The sequence below is a fragment of the Callospermophilus lateralis genome, unplaced genomic scaffold (assembly GCF_048772815.1).
Source record: "Callospermophilus lateralis isolate mCalLat2 unplaced genomic scaffold, mCalLat2.hap1 Scaffold_84, whole genome shotgun sequence".
Lineage (NCBI taxonomy): Eukaryota > Metazoa > Chordata > Mammalia > Rodentia > Sciuridae > Callospermophilus > Callospermophilus lateralis.
In genome coordinates, this window is record NW_027516477.1 from 2,344,680 (window position 1) to 2,366,045 (window position 21,366).

General features: G+C 33.7%; 1 pseudogene; it reads left to right on the plus strand.

Moving 5' to 3' along the window:
• The first annotated feature begins 15,732 nt into the window (after nucleotides 1-15,732).
• LOC143641106 (inositol polyphosphate multikinase pseudogene) lies at nucleotides 15,733-16,978 on the plus strand (annotated as a pseudogene).
• The last annotated feature ends 4,388 nt before the right edge of the window (nucleotides 16,979-21,366 follow it).

A 21,366-nucleotide genomic window follows, 5' to 3' on the forward strand; every position in this document is an offset into this window, starting at 1 on the left:
GAGACTACTCAAAAAATTCTTGGGTAAATTTTGCATGTTTCTAGTATTTATCTATCATTTCACGTTTACTAAGTGCTTTATTCTTCTTCAAATATGTCTGTTTTTCAAACTTATGTTGATAAAATTTGGCCCAAAGGATAGTAGAATAAACAATTATTTTTTCATTAATACTTTGTAGCATTTATACTATTTAAACACAATTACTCTCAATTGTAGGAACATTACACTTAACTACATAGAAAAGTGCTAGAAGTCTAAAGCACCCACTAAAATACCCTTATTCAACAACTATTTATTGGTAGGGGGTTAGCTCAGGGTAGAGCATAAGCTTAGCACTTAGGAGAACCTGGGCTCAATGTTCAGCACTGCAAAAACAACCAAAAAATCCAAACTATGTACCAATTTTTTTATGTGAAGTATAAATGTAGATAAGGATCTTTAATTTCCAAGTTTTTCATAATCTACTTTAGGAACTAAATTTCTAATCAAACGTGTTCATTAAAACAAGGCAATAGAAACTCCTATGCACAGAGTCACAGTGATACAGGATTGTTTTAGATATGTCCTCTGGCATTCATAACCACATTCAAACTGTTCTCAACTCTTTATTACCCAGTGAAGGGATAACTGTATGTGTATGAGTCAAAATAATTAAAGACAACATTAATTACATTAAATGTATATTTTGCTCCAGGCACTAAGTGTGCTTATGAAGTATTTGCCTCACACACTATAACCAGTAATTAGAATTACATCCCATTTTCAGAGGAAAATACTGAGTTTTATAAAATCTAAATAATTTGCCAAACATTATATAACTGGTTAAGTTGGAACTGGGATTCACATTCCCGGAGACGTTCCATAGACTCTTCATTTTCAACCAGTAAAATGCACTTTCTGTTGATCACATTAGGGAATTGGGATGCCTCGGTTGCTACTTACATAATCCTTGTTTTAGTTTAACTGCCCTCCTACTACCCTAATTTTAATAAAGGCGTCAAGCAGAGCCAGCACTTTCCCATTAGGTGGAAAGAACAACTTCCCACATATTTCTGTCTGCCCAGAGGGTTCCCTCCCACACCCTTTGGCTCATGAGGCACCTGAGCCAAGGACAACAAAATAAATAAATAAAAATGATCCAAGAAGAATCATTTAAGCTTTGCCCAGCTTCTGTATATAGTCAGGAGGGCAGCTGTTTCTGTAATGGCCATATTCTCTAGGAAGGCCTTGACTGTGACTGCCCATATGATTATAATTGCATATTTCAGTTTGGCAGAGAAAACATTCTGACTAGTACAAGTAAAGAGAGAATCATGCATCCAGAGTATTGGAGAATTATAATATTTCAGTACTGGAAGTGCTCTGAAAGGTCATGATCCTGCACATCAATGGTATGTCTGACCCAATAAAATAAAATCATTAAGTATGACATCTCACCCTCAAGAGGGGGAAGCCTTTGTTAAGTGAGTTTGTTAGAATATTCTATTAAACATTTTAACTGTAATGTCTAGTTTTCCTTTGTGCTTTAATTTTTAAGGTGGTGCAAAAGTGAGAGTGAGTGAAGTTGCAATATTTTGCATAGAATGGTGTACATAGTCTGATGTTAGCACTGATTCACACATAAATACCAGGTTCTATTGGGCCTGGCTTTATTTTACTTGAAATCAAAATTTTACTTATTTTCAGTTGTAGATGGACACAATCTCTTTATTTTATTTATTTATTTTTATATAGTGCTTAGGATCTAACCCAGTGCAGCATGCACTGTACCCCTGAGCTACAACCACAGCCCTTACTTGAAATTTTGATACATTCTTCCCTAAGAATGAGTTCAATCTAGGTATACCTTGCCAATCTTAACAAAATTGGCAGCATTATTTTGAGATCTACAGCAGCATACGGAATTCCTTTATTGACCCATTGTATTGTTGGTGTTCACAGATGCTCACAAGTGAAAAAATTTGAGGTTTCCAAACTAGCCAGATTCCACTCCCTTTTCAGTCATTCACCCCTTGCCAGCTTCATTTGGTCTTACATGGGGCTACTGCATGAGTTTTCTTGGTTTCTATGAGTTTTTCTACCTTAAATTTGAGTCTTGCTTCATGGCATTTGATGATGACACAACAAGATTTCTCCTAAAAGATGGACTTTAATCTTTTGATGTGCAATTTATTTTTATTGATAGAGATTTGGCTCAAATGGGTCCAACACATCTAATCAAGACTCTCATCTTTCACTTACAAAAATCATTCCTTCAATCATACCCTATTTGCCACTTTTGAGCACTTGCAAGATGACAAGACCAAATTGGTCAAGAATTCCCTTTCACACAGGTATAATGGTGAATAATTTTGAGGCCCTCTATAATGGAAGACTTTTCCTGAAGATGCAATTCTATATTATTTTTCCCTAGTCATCAATCATTTTGACTTTAGCATGATTTTTGGTTACTATTCTTCCAAATTGATAGAAGGCACCTTCTTATTCTGCTTCTTTACTACAAAGAGCTTGTCTTTGAAATCTTCCTGGACATAGAAGGATGATTCAACTTCAGGAAATATATAAAAAAAAACATGTCAGACAGAGGTATATTCTTCATAGAAATTATGACATGAATAACTCTTTCATTTCCAAATACATTTACAATATTTTGAAATAATCTATTTTTTGTCTTAAGGAAAGCCCTTAATCATATCAGCTAAGGGGATGTGATAGATAGCTTTTAAGCTCTGATATTATCCAGAATATAATCTATTTAAGAATAAAGTGATATTAGGAAAGTAGTTGTAGAGGCTTTACGTGGAAACTTAAAGAAATGAAATATTTTTATGTAGTGTAATGGCTTTTAGAAACACTCTAATAAAACAAGAGTTCCTTTCAGTTATTTGATGTATTAAATATATTTCTGCCCCAGTAGTTTCATGTAAGTGTTACCTTTTTTCTGAATTGTTTTTATATTTTCATATATAACTTTATAACTATAAACAGAATATATATGTACAATTAAAGAAAAAGTATTTTAAATCTAGAAAGTTCAAATTTTGTTCCAAGTAAGCTTATAGTGTTTTCAAATTTGTTTTTTTTTTAATTCAAGGCTCCTGTTTATATTAAATTACATTTATTTTATTACTATCTGTTTATATAGATTAATTGTTCAGACGTTTATTCATAGTATTACCTTTAATAGTTAATCTTTAATGATAGACCCAAGTCTTGATTGTTCCTGAGATAGATGAGGGACCCAAAAAACAAGAACTGCCCAGATTCCCACCACACAGAATCCAACTCTGTGCCCTGGCTGTACCTGATGCCTTTTGTTACTTGGATGGACTGGCTTCTCATGATTTAGACCTTCAGGTCTCCAGCTCCTCAACTGTGGATCCTTGCAGCACTGCATAAAGCTGTCATTTCAAGAGTGTCACCATGCAGATAATAGATGATGGTGTCTAATGTAAGGAAAGACCTCCACCAAGAATCATCACAGGTCTTTTCTCTGCCCAAAGATATGGAAATATGGCAGATGGTGGTGTTTCCAATGGATCTTTCCTGGACATTCCTGTTATAAGCCTAGGAGACTTGAGGTTGCAGGTGCCAGGCTACCTAGCGGGGTATCTCATCCACTTGGAGGTGCCTTGATCAGAGGAGATCGCCTCCTCTGAAGGAACTTCAAAGGCTGCTCAGCACCTGAGCCCAGAAGTTTCCCACCTGCCTTCTGCTCATTACCAGCCTGAGACACTCCCCACCCAGCTATCTTGTCCATTTTGACATTTGGCAATGGTATTCCTTTGGTCTGAGACTCCCTGCTACCTTTGACTCTGCCACCTCCTCCTCATTTTCTGGGTGGCACTTAGATCTTCCCCATCCTCATTCATATAACTATGATGAAGTTGTTCTTTCCTCTCATCTATACTATAAGTGTGTGTGTGTGTGTGGGGGGTGCACTGTATGTCTTATGTGAGCTTTATGCAACAGAAATGAGGACACTGGTGTCCTAATTGGATCTCTCTATCCCATATAGGAGTTGAGATAGCAGATAAAATAGGATTGTGGAAAAAAAGATATAGGAGTCCCAGGACCATGAAGAACTCCAGTACACTGAATAAAGATGAAAGTGCCCCTGGGACAGTCTCCCAGTGCTGAGTGGATGGAGTATGGAAGTCACTATCTCCAAGAGTACCTATGCACCCTCCCTTGACTTCTACCAACTAAAACACTATCATGGCCCCTATGTTCTGCCACTGCAGCTCAAGAATAGAGCTAAGCTATCTGCTGTGGTTCCCTGAATCACACTGCCCTTATTTTTTTCCTCTGATCTTGGGTAATATAGCTCCCTAATTCTTCCTAGGGGGTGAGGTATGACTGTCCATTGGCCCAGGATCTCCAGATAAGGAAGCATCCTGCCTGAGCTAGGGACTGAAAAGCATGGAGGTAGGAGCATTTCCAGACAGAACTGGGTCCTTGATCATATTCCAGTAGTCCTTTAAAGTAGCTGCTATTAGGTTTTTACTTAACAGGTGGAAAAATAGAGAAAATTGAAATTAAATAATTTGTACATAGTTATGTAGATGAGAACACTGTGTTCCAGAGATCCAGCAGGTGACTCAGGTGTCAAACCCAGCTCTCAAATCAGAGCTCATTGTGTTACCTTTTTTCATTTTGTCTTAGTTGAAGTTCAGATAATCTGAGTAACTCACTAAGGTTACCTAAGTAGTGTTTGATTATAACTGTAATTTCAATACAAATCTCTAAATTCATTTCAGCCATGATATCTAATTAATGCCAGTAAAACTATTCATAATAAAGTACTTATTATAGGAAACTATGGGACCCCTGTCATGGTTGGAGCATCAGCATTTTAAAATACTTATGGCCAGAAGGATCTTATGATACCTTTGCTAGAATTTCCCCTGCTGTCAATACCTGTAGATATCCTCTGTGGAGAGATTCACTGTGAAATATTTTCTTAAGATGGAAACTTTGCACAAAGAGAAATGAGTCTAAATGGAAAAGAAGTGAAAAACATTTAGTTTCTTCTTTAAGTGATATATTCTGGTTTGACCTTTCCTGGCTAGTAGATAATGTAGGTAATAAGATAGATTTGTAGATTAAATAGGTTTGATAACTAGTTAAAAGCAAAAGATGTATACACAAAATAATAGAGTTATTTCTTATTAATTTTTAAAGCAAAATGTGACTCTTTAGCAATGGGAGCAAAATCCAGCACCTGTGTTCTATGCAGACACAATATGACATTCTTATACTTAAATTTCTAGTCTGTGTTATGCATTATGGTGAGCACAGTATTGGAAAAGAAGAAAAATGCAACATAGATTTTTCTCCTCTTTCATTAGTGGGGTTTAAGAGAGAAAACACTGTCAATTTGGATCAAGGCCTTGCTATTCTGGTAGAGGATATTAAGAAACTGAATAATAACTTGTGGACCTTTTGTCTATGGCTGTAGTAACTGGTCTTTATCTCACTTCATCGTCTTTAGTGGTTCCTTCTTTTTCCCCAACCTTCCACTGTAGGATTTAATGTTTTAAGAATTTATTCTATGTCTCTACCTTCTAATTTTGTCTCTAATGTAGAACTTTCCTCTGTATTCCCCTTCATACTACCATTTTTCAATTTTGATAACTTTTCTCTGTACTCCCATTCTTACCATGTAATATAGCCAAATTTTCATTTCAAAATTTTTACCTCTCACTGTCTTTCCTGCTTATATGATAAAAATCTCAATTTATACCATTTGCTTGGTTAAGAAAAAAAGTTAAGCACAACATCTCCCCAAATAATGCAATTTATGCTCCAATATATAAATTGCATGTCTATCACTCTCTTAAACAAGATACATATGTTATTTAATTTAATCAATACAGTAATTTTACTATGTTAGAAGTATATGATTCTCTCCTAAAAAAGGGGAGCATTATGATATAAAAAATTAAGCATCTTACCAAATATTCATTTCAAATAAGTAGATGATCTGGAATTTAAATAGTCTGACTTGAGATCCTTTTTCTCTTAAATACTATATTGTATTGCTTCTAAGATGCCACATGTAGCTTATTGCACTATAATGAATTCTATGTGCACATACCATGGAGATACTCTGGAAAAGCATCTAAGGAAGGAAGGTATCAGCTTGAAGTTTAGGAATTGACCAGGAGGCTTTCCAAAGAATTAGAACTTCAGTTTGGAAGAATGCATTGATTTTAGTGTTAAATAAGTTAACAAGGAGTCATGGTCAACAGAACCTGACACAATAAAGACAGACATAAAGCTTGGAATGGAGGGAGAACTGCATTAAGTTACAATACTCCTAGAGCATAAAATATGAAGTAATAAGAGACATATATGCTGTCCTTTGTAGGTGGTATGAAAACACAGAAGTATATGAGACAGTCATTACTGTAAGGTGAATTTCCCTGAGAATGGAAAATAACTGAGAAAGGTATTCATGTGAAAGTATATGAGGGTAAACAGGTGGTGAAAGAAGAAAATAGAATGATAGAGGGTGGAGTGTTAAGTCATATGTAGGGTATATTTGGTCCAATCTCACAAGGGAACTCAGAACCCTGAAAATTGCATCCATAACTTTCTGCTTTCTGCATCTGAAGCAAGTTATTCTCTTTTCAGTCAACAATTAAATACCAAGGCTTCTTAGGGTGAAGCAAAAATATCTAGATTAAAAACTTAGGAGTATTTAAAAAAATAATTAAATCAATTTTAAAAACTTAAGAAAGCTGAGCATAAAAGTAGTGAAAAGATTTTGAGTCATATGGATTGGGCTCTTACTGTTTCCACAGAGCCATAGGCTCCACAGGGATTTAATTGATCTCCAACTTCATTTACATTTATGAACAGAACAAGTTGCTGGCTCAGAGGAACCCTATTTTATAGTTCTTTAGTGATCATACTTATCATAATTTATTTGATCCTCAAAATTGTTGCATGTATGAATATCAATATATTTCATGATTTAAGTTTTTGAACATCTATTCGTTTCAACACACAACATGATGGGCATGTGCCTGATACCCATTATGGTGTTAGAGTAATTAAACCTGAGGACTTCACAACCCTTTACAATTTAGGGAGTAGCAAGAAATAAGAATTAATTGCCCAAAAAAAATGTCACCACAGTGGAGGAAAGAATGTTCTGGGTGATTCTTCTTGTAAGAAACATCTTCTTGATCCTTGTAGTGACTACACAAGTTAGCTACTCTATACCTTCATTTTTCAAGAAGACTAAATTTCATTGTGAGACTTGGCAACTATTCTTAAAGTTGCAAATTTGGCTTGTTGCCAGGTCTTCCTAATTTGCCCATGTTCCTACTGCAATAGTCTTGTCACCTACCTCATCATTGAAAATCCAGAACCAAAGGTCACATCTGATGGGTTCAATTAAAGGTTTAGTCCATCCTTTATGCTTAGCATCAGCTAGTTCAAAAGTGAAAGGAAGAATAATCAATAATCATGCATAAATAGCTTTCAAGTAAAAGATGCAAGTGAAGTACCTGTATTTACCTTCTAAAATATTCTATAGAGTCTTTATTAAACACAGGTGTATTACTAAAATGCATGAATTGTGTGGAGATTAACATGGTAGGCTAATAGCTATGTGGGGAAAATGCCTATGTAATTTGCCTTCTTAAGGCCATAATCTTTTCAAAGTCAAACCTAAATAAGTCATCTGTATGAGATTAATGTGTAATGAAAAGAATGATAAATAAGCATAAAAAATACATTAATGAAAACCAGTCAGGTCCTTAAGATGGAAATTTGTTTCCCTATGAATTGGAGAAAAATAATTTGAGAGTAGTCATTGTAAAATGAGTAATATTTTGGAAACTTTTAGTAATTTATATCTGTTGGCTAATCAGAAAAATATAGTAAAATCTGACCTGCCAACTCTAAGATTATTGTTAAGGAAAAAGGATGTGAAAAAAATAATATTGTAATATATATTAAGAATACGATTCTCTTGTCATTTGTATTTTTACTTTTGCTTGATGAAGATAAACGGATTTATGACTTTGTTTTCAAGCTGCACATACCATTTAGAAATTTCTATTGCAGATCATCTAATCATATATCTGTATGTTTGCAACAATATGAACATATGTGTATGGACTATAGGGTTTTTTTGTTGTTTTTATTCATAGTGGTAGGCAGATTAAAGACCCCTCAAAGATTTTTCTATGACCTAATCTCCAAAACCTGAAAATATGTTATGTGACAAGGCAAGCAGGCATTATGGTTAGAAATAAAATTAAGGTTTCTCTTTAGCATGTTCTTATATTTTGAGATAGACATGGTATGTTGATTATCTGATTGGTTTAAATATAATAACAAGGATTCAGTAAATGGAAAAGGGACATAGAAGAATAAGTTTCACAGTGACGCAATATGTGAAATATTCAACAGGCCATCGCAAGCTTCTCTCTTAGAGATCCAGAAGGAACACAACCTTGTGAACACATTAATCTTACCCAAGTAAGATCCATATTAAATTTTCAAATAATAAATGTGCACTTTTTAAAGAGTTTGTGTTATTTCATATAACAACTATAGAAAATTAATACACAAATAGATAAAATGGTCCATTATATTACATGCAAGTATACACTTGAAGAAAATAAAATTTTGACAATGTGTTAGTAAATAAAGAAATACAAAATGCATGATAACCATTCCACTAAACTAAGAACTTAGAACAAAGGAGTTTAACATCTTCAACGGGAATGGGAACACTGCAGTAAAGTTTGAATGAGTTAATCATTTTGGGTAAAATTTGTCAAGAACTTAAATATAAATTTTTGGATATTTTGTTATTATTATTTGAGGGAGAAGAAAGATTTATCCGGGAAACAATTCAGATCTTTTCGTGGGTAGTATATACCCTCCTTACTTTTCCCGTCAGGCTTTAGAGAATTTTTAAGAAATTACAGTTGTGAAAGAAATACAAATGTACATTTATTCTTAGTTACCATATTAGATATAATCCCAGTTACTGGTGAGAAAAGAAAACGCTGCATATTGCAACAAAAGAAAAATAGTCAGTGTTCAATAACCACATCTATTCTTTTTTGGCTGTTCCCAAGCCAATAAAATATCCAACTGTGATGAGTTTCGATGTTGTTAAAGGAATTAGCACTTTCAAGCACAATAATTTTGTCATAAATGAAGGAGTGGGAAGGGGAGGAGGGAAAGGAAGGAGAAGGCAAGAGAGACTGAAAGAGACAATGGGTTCTGGCACCGTCTGTCAGAATGCTAATAGTTGCTTCTATGGCAACAGCAGGTTTAAGTCAAGGGAATCAGGCATTTTAGATGATTCACTGTTGCATCAGATCTTGTCATTTGCATTTTACTTTTGCTCATTATCCTTATTAGGTAGAGGCACTGAAAATCATGTTGTTTATGCAAAGCAATTATTGGGGGAAAATATAAAATTTTCTCATAATTTTTTAGAGACCAATACATAACAAAAGCAAAAAGAAAAGATGCAAGTATAAAAACATTTTCATTTTGTCATAATTTGGAATTAAAATTTTAGAAATAATACAATCTGAAGATGAGAATTGACATAGGATTAGGAATTCTTTAATAACTGACTTCCTTTTTATTAACATCATATGAATTGTGCTTTTAAAATGATCAAATTTTTATGTCACATTGTCAGCTCACCTTTCCTCCATATTCATTATTCTTTCATAAGATGACCTTTACATTATAGGTGGGATGAGCCAGTAAATACTTCTTGTTGGGCATGTTTCTGTACCTGTCTGAAGTGTCCATCTTTAGGATCATCCTAATTTCAAAGCTAGGCTTCCTATGAGAAGAGCCTGTTTAAAAATTACTGCCTCTATAAATTGTATTGCTGTGAAAGATAAATAAGTGTAAAATAAAGAGAGGTAGAAGAAAGAATAAGATGGATAGATGATAAGATGTACAGAAATTGAAAATGAATGTAAAGATGGAGTCACTAAGAGACAGTCAAGTAGATGAATAATGTAGTATGGTATTGTAATATTAGCAATATAATCATATAAATTAGGGGGAAAATAAGCATCCTTCACAACCACAACTCCCTTACCTACGAAATGATCCATTGCATTGTTTTTCTTTAGTAGATTATAGTTTTTTGCATTTTAAAATATATTCTCAATTATCTTATTTAATCTGCATATCAGTTTAAGTGACATTCCCTATCTCTTTACTTCTGTTTTAATATTCGTTCCATACAAGCTACTCCTGCGTTTTTTCTTTCATAGATCCCTAAAACATAAATGTGTGCCAATATTTTCAGTGACAAGTGCTGGTCTGAATCACAAGCATCTTCCCAATATGGGATATGGTGTATGGTGTATGTATGTTTAGTATATACTATAACATATATACATACATATATATATATATATATATATATATATATATATATATATATACAAACACACACACACACACACACACACACACACCGATATCTCACAATATAACTTGAAATACAAAGAATGTCATCTCTCTGGCCATTGGGTCTTATCCCCCCAAAAATATATATTACCAGACCATGCCAGAGTATGTATTCTTTAATGAAGAGTAACAAAAGACAATTATGTATGCTTCATTTTTGTCTGTGTAGTCTTGATACTTGACACTTGATACTAGAGAACCAGGTGTCTTTCCAGACTTTAAAACACAAAGAAATGTGCATTTCTAAAATTAAAAATATAAGTGTTATGTTATATAGGTTGAGCATTCTTGATGCAAAGCTCTAAAACCCAAAATGCATTTATATCATTTTGGATTTTATATTTTTAGACTAGGAATGCTCAACTAGTAAAGTCTGAAAATATTCCAAAATCTGAAATACTTTGGTACAAGCATTTTTGATAAAGGATACTAAGTTTATGCCTCCTTAAGCAAACGTAGTTTATGCATTCTTAAATATCCATAGCAATCCAGTCTGTGATGCCCTCCTGTAGTAGGCACCCAGGAAAGATAACAAAGTGAGCTAATTCATTTTGATGTATTTTATAGCCAGTTTTAAGTGCATTCCATACAAAACCAAAATGGAGAAATTAATGGATAAATAGTTACCCCTTAGCTGTATGAACAAATGAGCTATACACATTTGCCAACATTTTTTTTCATATAATTTAAGACACAATGGGAGCCTGTTCTTCCAATATATTCAGACAACATTTTAAGTTAGATTGTCTGACTCTAAGGGTATGAAAAATAAGGCCAAGTAAATGACACTTTTATTTTTGTTCAAAAATAATATGATAATGCTATTTCCATGTAATTCTTTACATGTATAAATAGAAGCAAATATGTATACACACTTAGATGCATATGTGTATATGCAAAGGCATACATATATATATGTACATATATGTTATACACACATATATATTATCCATATATTTTATACACACAAAGGAAAGATAAATAGCAGACAAAGTCTTCAAATGTGTAATGACTACATTCATTCACTATAATAGTAGTAGCAGTTAGCCTCTCAGGGGCATAATAGAGATGCTTAAAGGATGTAATTGCCCAATTACTATGATATTCTACTGTGACTTTTTTATTCTTTTACTTTGCATTTTGGTGAAACTAAATAGCATTTCTTTTACAACGACACAATTTTATCTCCTACAAATAACTAGTATGCTCTCCCAAGACCAAAATGTGAATCCTTAAATTTGTAAAAATAGAGTCAAGAAATCATATAGTTTTCCAAAACAGGGAAAATAACTTGTTGGACTAAAAGATACAACAAAGTAAATAATTCCATTATAGTAACTCCGTGTTTATGTATCCTGTGTTGTCTTAGGCTGAAAGATCTCTTGGACTTCAATATATAAGAAATGTTTTACCTAGTCAGTGGGCTTTTTTCATCATAGACTTGAGTGAAGTTCTTCAGTCCATCTCAAAGATCCTTTTCCTTTCAGTAATATTCATTAATTTTTTCCTTAGAGTTCATCAAAATAACATGATTTTTGTTTCAGCATTATTTTCTGTCTGAGCTAACTTGAATCCCTATTATATTTTAATGAGTGTTGATGATATCAGACACCCACTTAATGCATTTTTTTTCATTTCTTCATGCCACCAATTTTGCCAAGTGGCTATTATTTCTATAGTAAAGGATTTTTAAAAAGTCATTGAAATGGTAGGTATCAGCTTGAGTTATCTTGTTTCATAAATTGTAAATTTAGAATTAAAACTAAATCAGTGTTTTGTGTATGTATGTTTAATTCAAGCTAAAAAATATGCACCTTGGGTCTCCCTCTTACTTTCAGCAATTTTGAAGCACCTTCTTTGAAGGATTCTGACTTTGGGACCTGGAACATATCAGAAGAAGTAGTGGCATATCTGGTCACTAGTATTATTTCTTTCCTTTAGGGTGCTTTCAAATGCCATCCTTCAATTCACACTAACATGAGGTTGACCAGATACCCAAAGAGCCCTGATCTGCAAACCGATGGATTAGAGTTTTTAGATTACAGTCTGAAAAGCAGATATTTCTCATTATTCAATATGTTATTTATTTCAGAGGATGACTTGAAATTGTACCGCTGGATTAGTGAGAACATTCTGATTTGGGGTTACATTTAGTCATTTTTAGGCATGGGGCCAGAACAATCATATAATTTAGAATCCATCAGTTAACTTGGACTTACATTTCCTGCCTCTTGCCTTTCTGTGTTCTTAGATGCTGGTCTATTGGGATTTTATAACACAATGGGTTATGAATATATAGTTTTTTTTGTGAATCCCCACCACTGGCATGCAGTACAGTTAATTTATCCATTTTTCAGATCCTCTGCCATATGTCAAGTAATCCTCTGAAAGAGGTCATACCTATCACTTCTTATGGCTTATAAAGTCTTTTCTTCTTATTACATACAGACCTTTATGATTAATGTTTTTTCTTTTCTCTGATCTATGGGGAAATATCACACTCTCTCAGTTTGGCTTTAGCATGCCAGGTGAGAGAAGTTATTTCCTGCAGAAATAGGAGTGGCATGTGAAAGAAAGTGATATAGTCAGTATTGAAATAGATCACATTCTAGAATGCCCAAAGAATTGAAGGATGTGTTATTCTGTTTTTTTTCAAAAATTCCAAATGGTTAATTTAACATTGCAGAAAATAAACCATTGTTCACATTTTACTTCATATTGCAGGCAAGATTTGCACTTGCAGTCTTTACTGCTAAATCCAAGTAATGACATTTGGGAGAGTCATTGCTAGCCAGGAGTTTTGGTGACAATGTATCATGATGTATCATGACAAAGTAATGACCTATAACCAGCACAAAATACTTACATAGGTAAGAAGGTCTTCTTTGTTTTAATACAAACTAGTTTCAAAGAACTGTGTGTTTGTGATCAACAACAGTGCTACAATCATTACTCTAATAAGATGAATTTAGCCAGGAATTGGGAAATCATACATGCTTGACATCTTTTCTTATAACGAGAGATATGAAATTAGCTAGAAATTGTGAATGCAACTACAACTAACAGTAAGAATGGCTTTCTGGGCCCAGGATCAGGAAAAAAATGGTGTTGGTGCACTTTGATTGATCTGAGTAAAACAAATATCTCTTCTCTACCTATTATTCTAATCTTCATTGATAAATAACTCTCCCTCACAGAGATGCATACATTTTAATATTTTTATTGAAGTTGCTTATATAGGTTGAGGCACCATAAAATATTATTTTCCCAAGGTCTTTCATGCCTTACTTGAAGCCTTATCCCAGGATTTTTATTGATTCTATAGTTTCCTCTGTCTTATGGCTCACATATTTTCTTCTCCATTGATGCTACCTCTAACTTGTAGTTATTCATTTTCTATACACCAATCAATGTCACTTAAGTGGAAACATTTTCATAAAGTTCATTTATGATATGCTGTACTCTATGGGTTGCAAACACATATGTTTTTCATCATTAATATTTTGCAAATGATTTAATGAATAAACTTTCTTTATGATTTCTATCTCTCCTCCCCATGGTTCTGTTTTATATCTGTTACTTAGGTCTGAAGAAAACTAAGCAGCACATGTATTATTTTGTGGTTGCTTGGGAAATATTACTGTAATATGAAAGGCTTAAGATATAAAGTCACACTATTCTCCACCTGACTTCTGAACCAATGCAGAGATAAAATAAGACAGATAAACATTTCATCTGCATTACTGGTGACTCTTAAGTAAAATATTACTAATTATAATCTTAAAATTAGAAAAAATATTGATTCTGTCTCTGGTAACTAACTGCAGACAATCTTTCAACATGGCAGAATGCCTTGGAAACGGGACATGGCATATCTATTTCCTGAAGTCAAGCTGTCTCCAAAGCATAAGGCTGAGCTGCAACATGCTTAGCGCCCTAATCCAACCCATTCTCAGGAAGCTCATGCTTTCCCTTGAAGAAGTTTTGTGGGAGTCAGAAGAGGTGAGGGTGAGGAGTATTACTATATGATGTCCCTCTGAGGGATTTCACAATTTCCATTTAAATAATATCAAAATATTTTGATAGAACACTAAAAACTCAACTAAAATGTACTCAAAAGTGATAAAAATGTACATGCACTGCTTTCTTTCACCACAGCAAATAGATAAAATAATTTAATAATTTTCGAGGTTTCCCTTTAGGGGAACTTTCATCTGGGATAGAGTGATATTTCTACCATAATTTCTACATTAATGAAGTTTTGAAATGGCATATACATGCTGAAAAACTGTCTAAACCTAATGTAAGAAGAATTTTGCTATGATAAAAGAAGCTCTCAATCAAAAAGTTTTGAGGAAAAAGAAAAGTGAAATAATACTTTAAATTTCACTTTCAAAATAAAAATATGGCCATAAAGTGTGCAGTAACATGTGTCAGAAAAGAAAAACAGAAATGTGATTGTGACAGGAAAAAGAAGAAATTTTAAATTATAGGTACCCATTGTCATTCAAAGAGTCCTTCTTTTGACTGATTTATCTAGTATAATCCTATAAATCTTACATCAAAGGTAATGTCTAAATTTTGTAGAGCTACAGGAGGAATTAATCAATACATTATAGGAGATCTTAACAACAAAAAACTTGCAAATATATCTGTGGCCAGTTCTATTAAATTAAATGTCCCGGTAGCCCTAAAATACAGGTAAAATTTGATTAAATCTGCCAAGAGGTTAAAAAAACAAGGACTTCGTCAAAATTATGCTTTTCCCCCCTGAACCTCCATGCACCTTCTATCAAAAGCTTGCTAGTGAAAAGAATCATCAACATTGTAAATGTGGTTCAACAAAGAATAATTAAATAGAAAATACATTAAATGATTTTGTTCTCCTGAAAATACTTTTCTTTTCAAGGCAAGCTATTTTTTTTTTTTTAACCACAAGACTGAGAATTTAGGGAGCGCGAGGCGCTGCTGCCGCCGCTGCTCCGCTGGGTTGCGTCTCCTGGGCAGCGGCGGGACCGGCGGCCGCGGCTGCGGAGGGGCGGGAGCTGGGAGCCGCGGTCCGCAGAGTTGGGTAGGGGAGCACCCGCGCCTCCGCGGCGTCATGGGCCCCCTTCCCGGGCCTCAGCGGGCACCAGCCGCGGGAACCCCCAGGCCTCCGCGCAGCCGAGGCTGAGCAACCCCCGGGTTCTCAGACACTCGCTCCCTACTCCCTATTTTTTCCTCCTTTCGCCACCGTTACCGCTTGTGCACAAGGTTATGGCAACAGAGCCGCCATCCCGCCTACGGCTGGAGGCGCCCGGCGCCCCAGAGATGAGGACCCCACCTGTGAGCGATGCCGCCCCTGAAGGCGCCCCTCAACCAGCGGGCGGCAGGCTGCGTTTCCTCAACGGCTGCGTGCCCCTGTCGCATCAGGTGGCCTGGCACATGTACGGAAAGGACAAAGTGGGTATACTGCAACACCCAGATGGCACAGTTTTGAAACAGTTACAGCCACCTCCAAGGGGCCCGAGAGAGCTGGAATTTTATAATATGGTTTATGCTGCTGATTGTAGTGATGGTGTTCTTCTAGAGCTTCAAAAATATTTGCCAAAATATTATGGCATCTGGTCACCTCCCACTGCACCAAATGATTTATACCTAAAACTGGAAGATGTGACCCATAAATTTAATAAGCCCTGTATAATGGATGTAAAGATTGGGCGAAAAAGCTATGATCCTTTTGCCTTATCTGAGAAGATTCAGCAAAAGGTCAGTAAGTACCCATTAATGGAAGAGATTGGGTTCTTGGTGCTTGGCATGAGGGTTTATCAGGTTCATTCTGATAGCTATGAGACACAAAATCAGCACTATGGAAGAAGCTTAACAAAAGAAACTATAAAGGATGGAGTCTCCAAGTTTTCTCCTAATGGGTTCTGTCTAAGAAAAGATGCTATTGCTGCCAGTATTCAGAAGATTGAGAAAATTCTGCAGTGGTTTGAAAGCCAGAAGCAGCTTAGCTTTTATGCAAGTTCGTTACTATTTGTTTATGAAGGTTCATCTCAGCCAACTACTACAAAATCAAATGACAGAACTTTGGCAGAAAAGTTTTTGTCCAAAGTACAATTGTCAGACACAGAGTTACTGGAGTACAACAATAACTTTCATGTGTTAAGTTCCACAGCAAATGGAAAAATAGAGGCTTCAGTAGGCAAAATCTTATCCAAGATGTATGCTCGTCACAGAAAAATGTATTCAAAAAAACATCACAGTCACACTTCATTGAAAGTTGAAAATATGGAGCAAGACAAAGGGTGGAAAATCATGTCACAGGAACATTTAAATGGAAATGTACTTTGCCAACTGGAAAAAGTTTTCTACCATCTTCCCACTGGTTGCCAAGAGATTGCGGAAGTAGAAGTGCAAATGATAGATTTTGCTCATGTGTTTCCTAGCAACCCAATAGATGAGGGATATGTTTATGGTCTATTTAATTACTGTACTTCGAAGTATTTTAGACAATTGAATCTTTTGTTGCAGTCTTTTTAAAGGGTGGACTAATCATCATAAAGAGCAGCAGTCATTATCTATGCACCTGTAATGCTGTGTAAAAACATTATTGTATTGTGAGTCAACATTTTATTTGTCTTTATACTTTTGGTAGAAAGGTTAACTTTTAATAATCTTACTCAGGAATACTAATTTGTTCATTAGAAAACTATGAAGAATAAAGAAACAGGAATGTTAAGCAGGGAATGTGGTGGTACATGGCCTAAACATCTATTTGGCTCAAGCAAAATGCAAACCATTATTCAGTAAGAGTTTATTTAGCTTTCTGTAGCCAATGTATCATGAAATTTGTCCACCCAACCTTGAAAATGAGCCAAATCTAACCTATGACATAATTAGAACACCATCAAAATCTAGAAACCACAGGTTGATATCCTTAGTATTGCTCTGTATGAAGTTATTAAAACTGGAGAAAATTCTACTTCAGAAATAAGTACCATTTAGGTTTTATATTAAAAGTTCAGACCAGCATATCAAAAGGTGCTTCTTAGTGAAATGATTTAGAATTGTTGCATTCCAAAAGCAGGTTTTCCATTTAATTTCCATTTATCTATGTAATACAAAATATTGTACTTTGTGAAATACACAGCGGAAATGGACAAGAACAACAACAACAACAAATATCCTGAAATTAAAGGCACTGATGGTTTTTACCAGGGTCAGAAGAGAGAAATTATTTGCAAGAAACAAAATTTTTTCTTTAAAATACTTTTATTGCAAGTTCTTTTGTGACAAAAATGGAATCTATATTTACTACAATGTGAGAAGACATTACATGATATGGAGGTATATATATAATACTTTTTCTCAAACAGAGGCTTCAAAAAGGTGAATGATTGAAATTTTATTTTTCCTCTAAACAATGTTTTAGAGTGTTTTGCTTTTAAAATTCATGTATTTGTGGTCCCACTTAGTTAAGCAGTGGTATAAACATTTGTTGCTAAATATAGTGTTTCTCAGAATTTGGTTAAGCAGTGAAAAACAGCATCTGATCATATAAGTGTTTTTAAAAATACTGTGTGTAAATTAGTACATTGTATAGGGTTTGGCGCATATCTAAATCTGTGCTTCTGTTTTACTATTATTCGTAACAGCTTTAGATCATATTAAAAGAGAAACTAATTTTATTGGGGGAAGAGGCAAAAACAGATTTGTAAATATTACCTTTGTTTACACACACCACCTTTTAAAAAATAACTAGGTATTTTTCATTGAAAACTTGTAAGACTTTAAAATTAAATTTGAAAATAATTTGATGTTAATGTTTTCAAAGCACTTTGTTTCATTAGTAATACATCTAAGTTGTTGAGCAGTTTTATCATATTCCTGGAACACATTTTGAAGTTATGATTTAAGAGCTTTTCCTCCTCTTTTTACCTCAGAATCACAATTTAAACTTTTAAATCCAAGTGCCATTTTTATGTGGTATGGAAGAAATTTTTTTTCTTAGCTTCCCAACTCTCACTGAGGGTACTTTGCAAATATCTGAGTCCAAACAAAGTCACCAGATAAATTTCTATGAATACTATACTTAGCAGATCTTTTAAACTGGTATAACTTTATATGCATTTTGTTATTTTTATTTAGAATTAGTGTAAAATATTTTTCCTTGGGATGTAATGGTTTTTTGTATTCCCAAGTGGGTATTGGCCATACATTTTTGTGGGAATGAAATTCAAGTCTTAATTAATAAGAAACTTTTTTAATTTTACTTTTTTTCCCTTCAATATGGACTTTTGTTGTTGTTGTTGTTACTTAGATAGTGTTAAGCTCATATAAATGAACACTATGTTGAATCTTCAGAGGATTTTTATATGGGATTTTGTCAGCCTATGTACATTAAATTTAATAAATTTAAGTATTATCAGATTATTTGCACATTTTAGTTCAATAAAGTCTGAATCAGCTATTCTAGATTTTCTTTATCTGTATTTGGAAATAGAGTTTTGTAAAGTAAATGTCTTGCCTTTCTGATAAAATAGATCATGTTTTGTTTTAATAAAACAAGAAGTGCTTTTATCTTTGTTTTTCAGGGAAGGAATTAACATTTAATTCTTTTTGTTTACATTTTTTATCACTGTTACCCAATGACCATTTTATGTTATTACTTTATAAGTAAGCTTGTATGTAACAGAATAAGTATCTGTTTCTGTAATCTACATGTGACTATTATCTAGTCCTGTCTTAAGATTATGCGGAAGTATGCCACTGTGATCACTATTCAGCAAACATGTTTGAACATGTAAATGTTTAAGAAATAAGAAAATTAATGATATGGTTTGGATTAATAGGATTATTAATTTTTTTCTCCCCTAGGAAGCATAAATAATAATGTTAGTGTATTTCTTATGAAATGCACTCATATAAAGGACTTTTAAGAAATTGTGGATGTGAATACATTTCTCAAATGAAATTTAAATTGTAAAATAGTTTTATAATAAAGTATTTACATTAATTGATATTTTAATATGGATGGAAGTTGCATAGATTCAAGTAAATTAAAATCCACGATAAATGATACATATTTTATCTAAAGAGTTCTTCAAGAAATAATTATGAAAATGTGTATATTAAATGGCTCTAACGTGGAACTTGTGGTATTTCAAATTGGTATTCATGATTCTTTGTTTTATGTGTCTGGAAAGATTGTACTTATTATGCCTCTTTACACTACAATTTGCTACTGTGGTCCTCAAAACTGACATACTGAATTAGAACTTTTAAAGAATTTTGGATTAAGTATAATTTAGTATTTATGATTTCCAAGATATTCTTATCATGTCTGTAAAGTCTCTACCAAATTATAATATTTGAAAAGGAATTAATTTCCATAGTTCTTTGAGTTGTAGTTTTCTTGCTTCAGGAACCTGGAAACACATTTTTAATTTTATTTTTTAAGGATATTGGAATATTATAGGATAAACAAACTAGAACAATGAAATAATTTTATCATAAAATTACAGAAATCATGTCCACTATTTTAAAGCATTGTCATCTTTTTAGTACCATTTTATCTTAGAGTTTGACATTTAAACTTGATTTGCTTTAAAAATTGTTTACAGTGCTTTGTAATTTTATTCCTTATCCAATGCCTTTAACCTTGATTTGGTATATTTGTAGCTTCAGTTTTCCTTTCTATTGTATCTTATAATGTCTTTAATAGCCCAGGAGGCATCAATTTCTTCTTAAAAAATTGCCAGTTTGACTATCTGAAGATGTAGTAATTACTCATTAATATTTTGGGAAACAAGTACAGTTTCCTTTGGAGGCCAGGCTTCTTAGTTTATTCAAAAATATCAGATGTATCAGATGAATAACGTGTGCCAAGCATTTGTAATCCCTACCCCTAGTATACAGTTTGAACTAGTCAGACAAGGCCCTAACTATTTTAAGCATCCTGTCTAGGACAAGTGGTTTGGGAACTCAATTTAAATAGAGATATAGAGAAAAATGCATTTAAAGATAACTAGCATTTGAGTTTGTGTAAAGATTAATAAGTACTGAATTAAGGTGAGGCAACTAACCATTACAAAGTTTAGATAACTTTGCAGCTTTGTAAACTTCATTTGACTCTTGAGTTTGGGTAGTAGCTATTGATAGTGTAAAAAAGCCTTAATTTTTCAATATTCTTGGTGGTAAAGGTACGTTTACTTAGACTGTCCATTTAGAGTAGTGTTTAACATAACATTTCTGTGAAGAAAACATTCCATTACATATTCATAAGCACATTAACTGCACATTTTAAAATTGTATTTTACAGTTTAGTACAAGTAACTTTAGGCCTCAATCTTAAATCACTGGTATTTAAAATTTGGCAGTAGGGGCTTGTGGTGGCTCATGCTATGATCCCAGAGACTTTGGAGGCTGTGGATTATGAATTTGAGGCCACCCCAGGCAATATAGGGAGACCCTATCTCAAAAAATTAAAAGAAAATAAAAAGTCTGGGGATATGTAGCTCAGTGGTAGAGCACTCCCGAGTTCAATCCCCAGTACTACAAAAAAAAATTTAAATATGAAATCAACATTTTGACTCAGTGATTTTATTGAAATTTTAAATATTTCAGGAAAATTGTTAATATTTCAGGAAAATTAGAGTCATCATCATTTTTTGTTAATGTTTTAAATTCTTATTGCTTAATTTGATGGATTCTAGTAAGAGGAAAACGTACTCATGCAATTAAACAAATTGGCAACTTTCAAGAATTGTTTTTAATGTCATCATTGGGGTTAAATTTTGGCCTGGTGGTCACCTAAAATATATATGAACAGTGTAATTATAAAGTGAAATAATCTTAAGTATGATGTATGATACACCTGCATATAAATGAAAATGGAGTGCACAC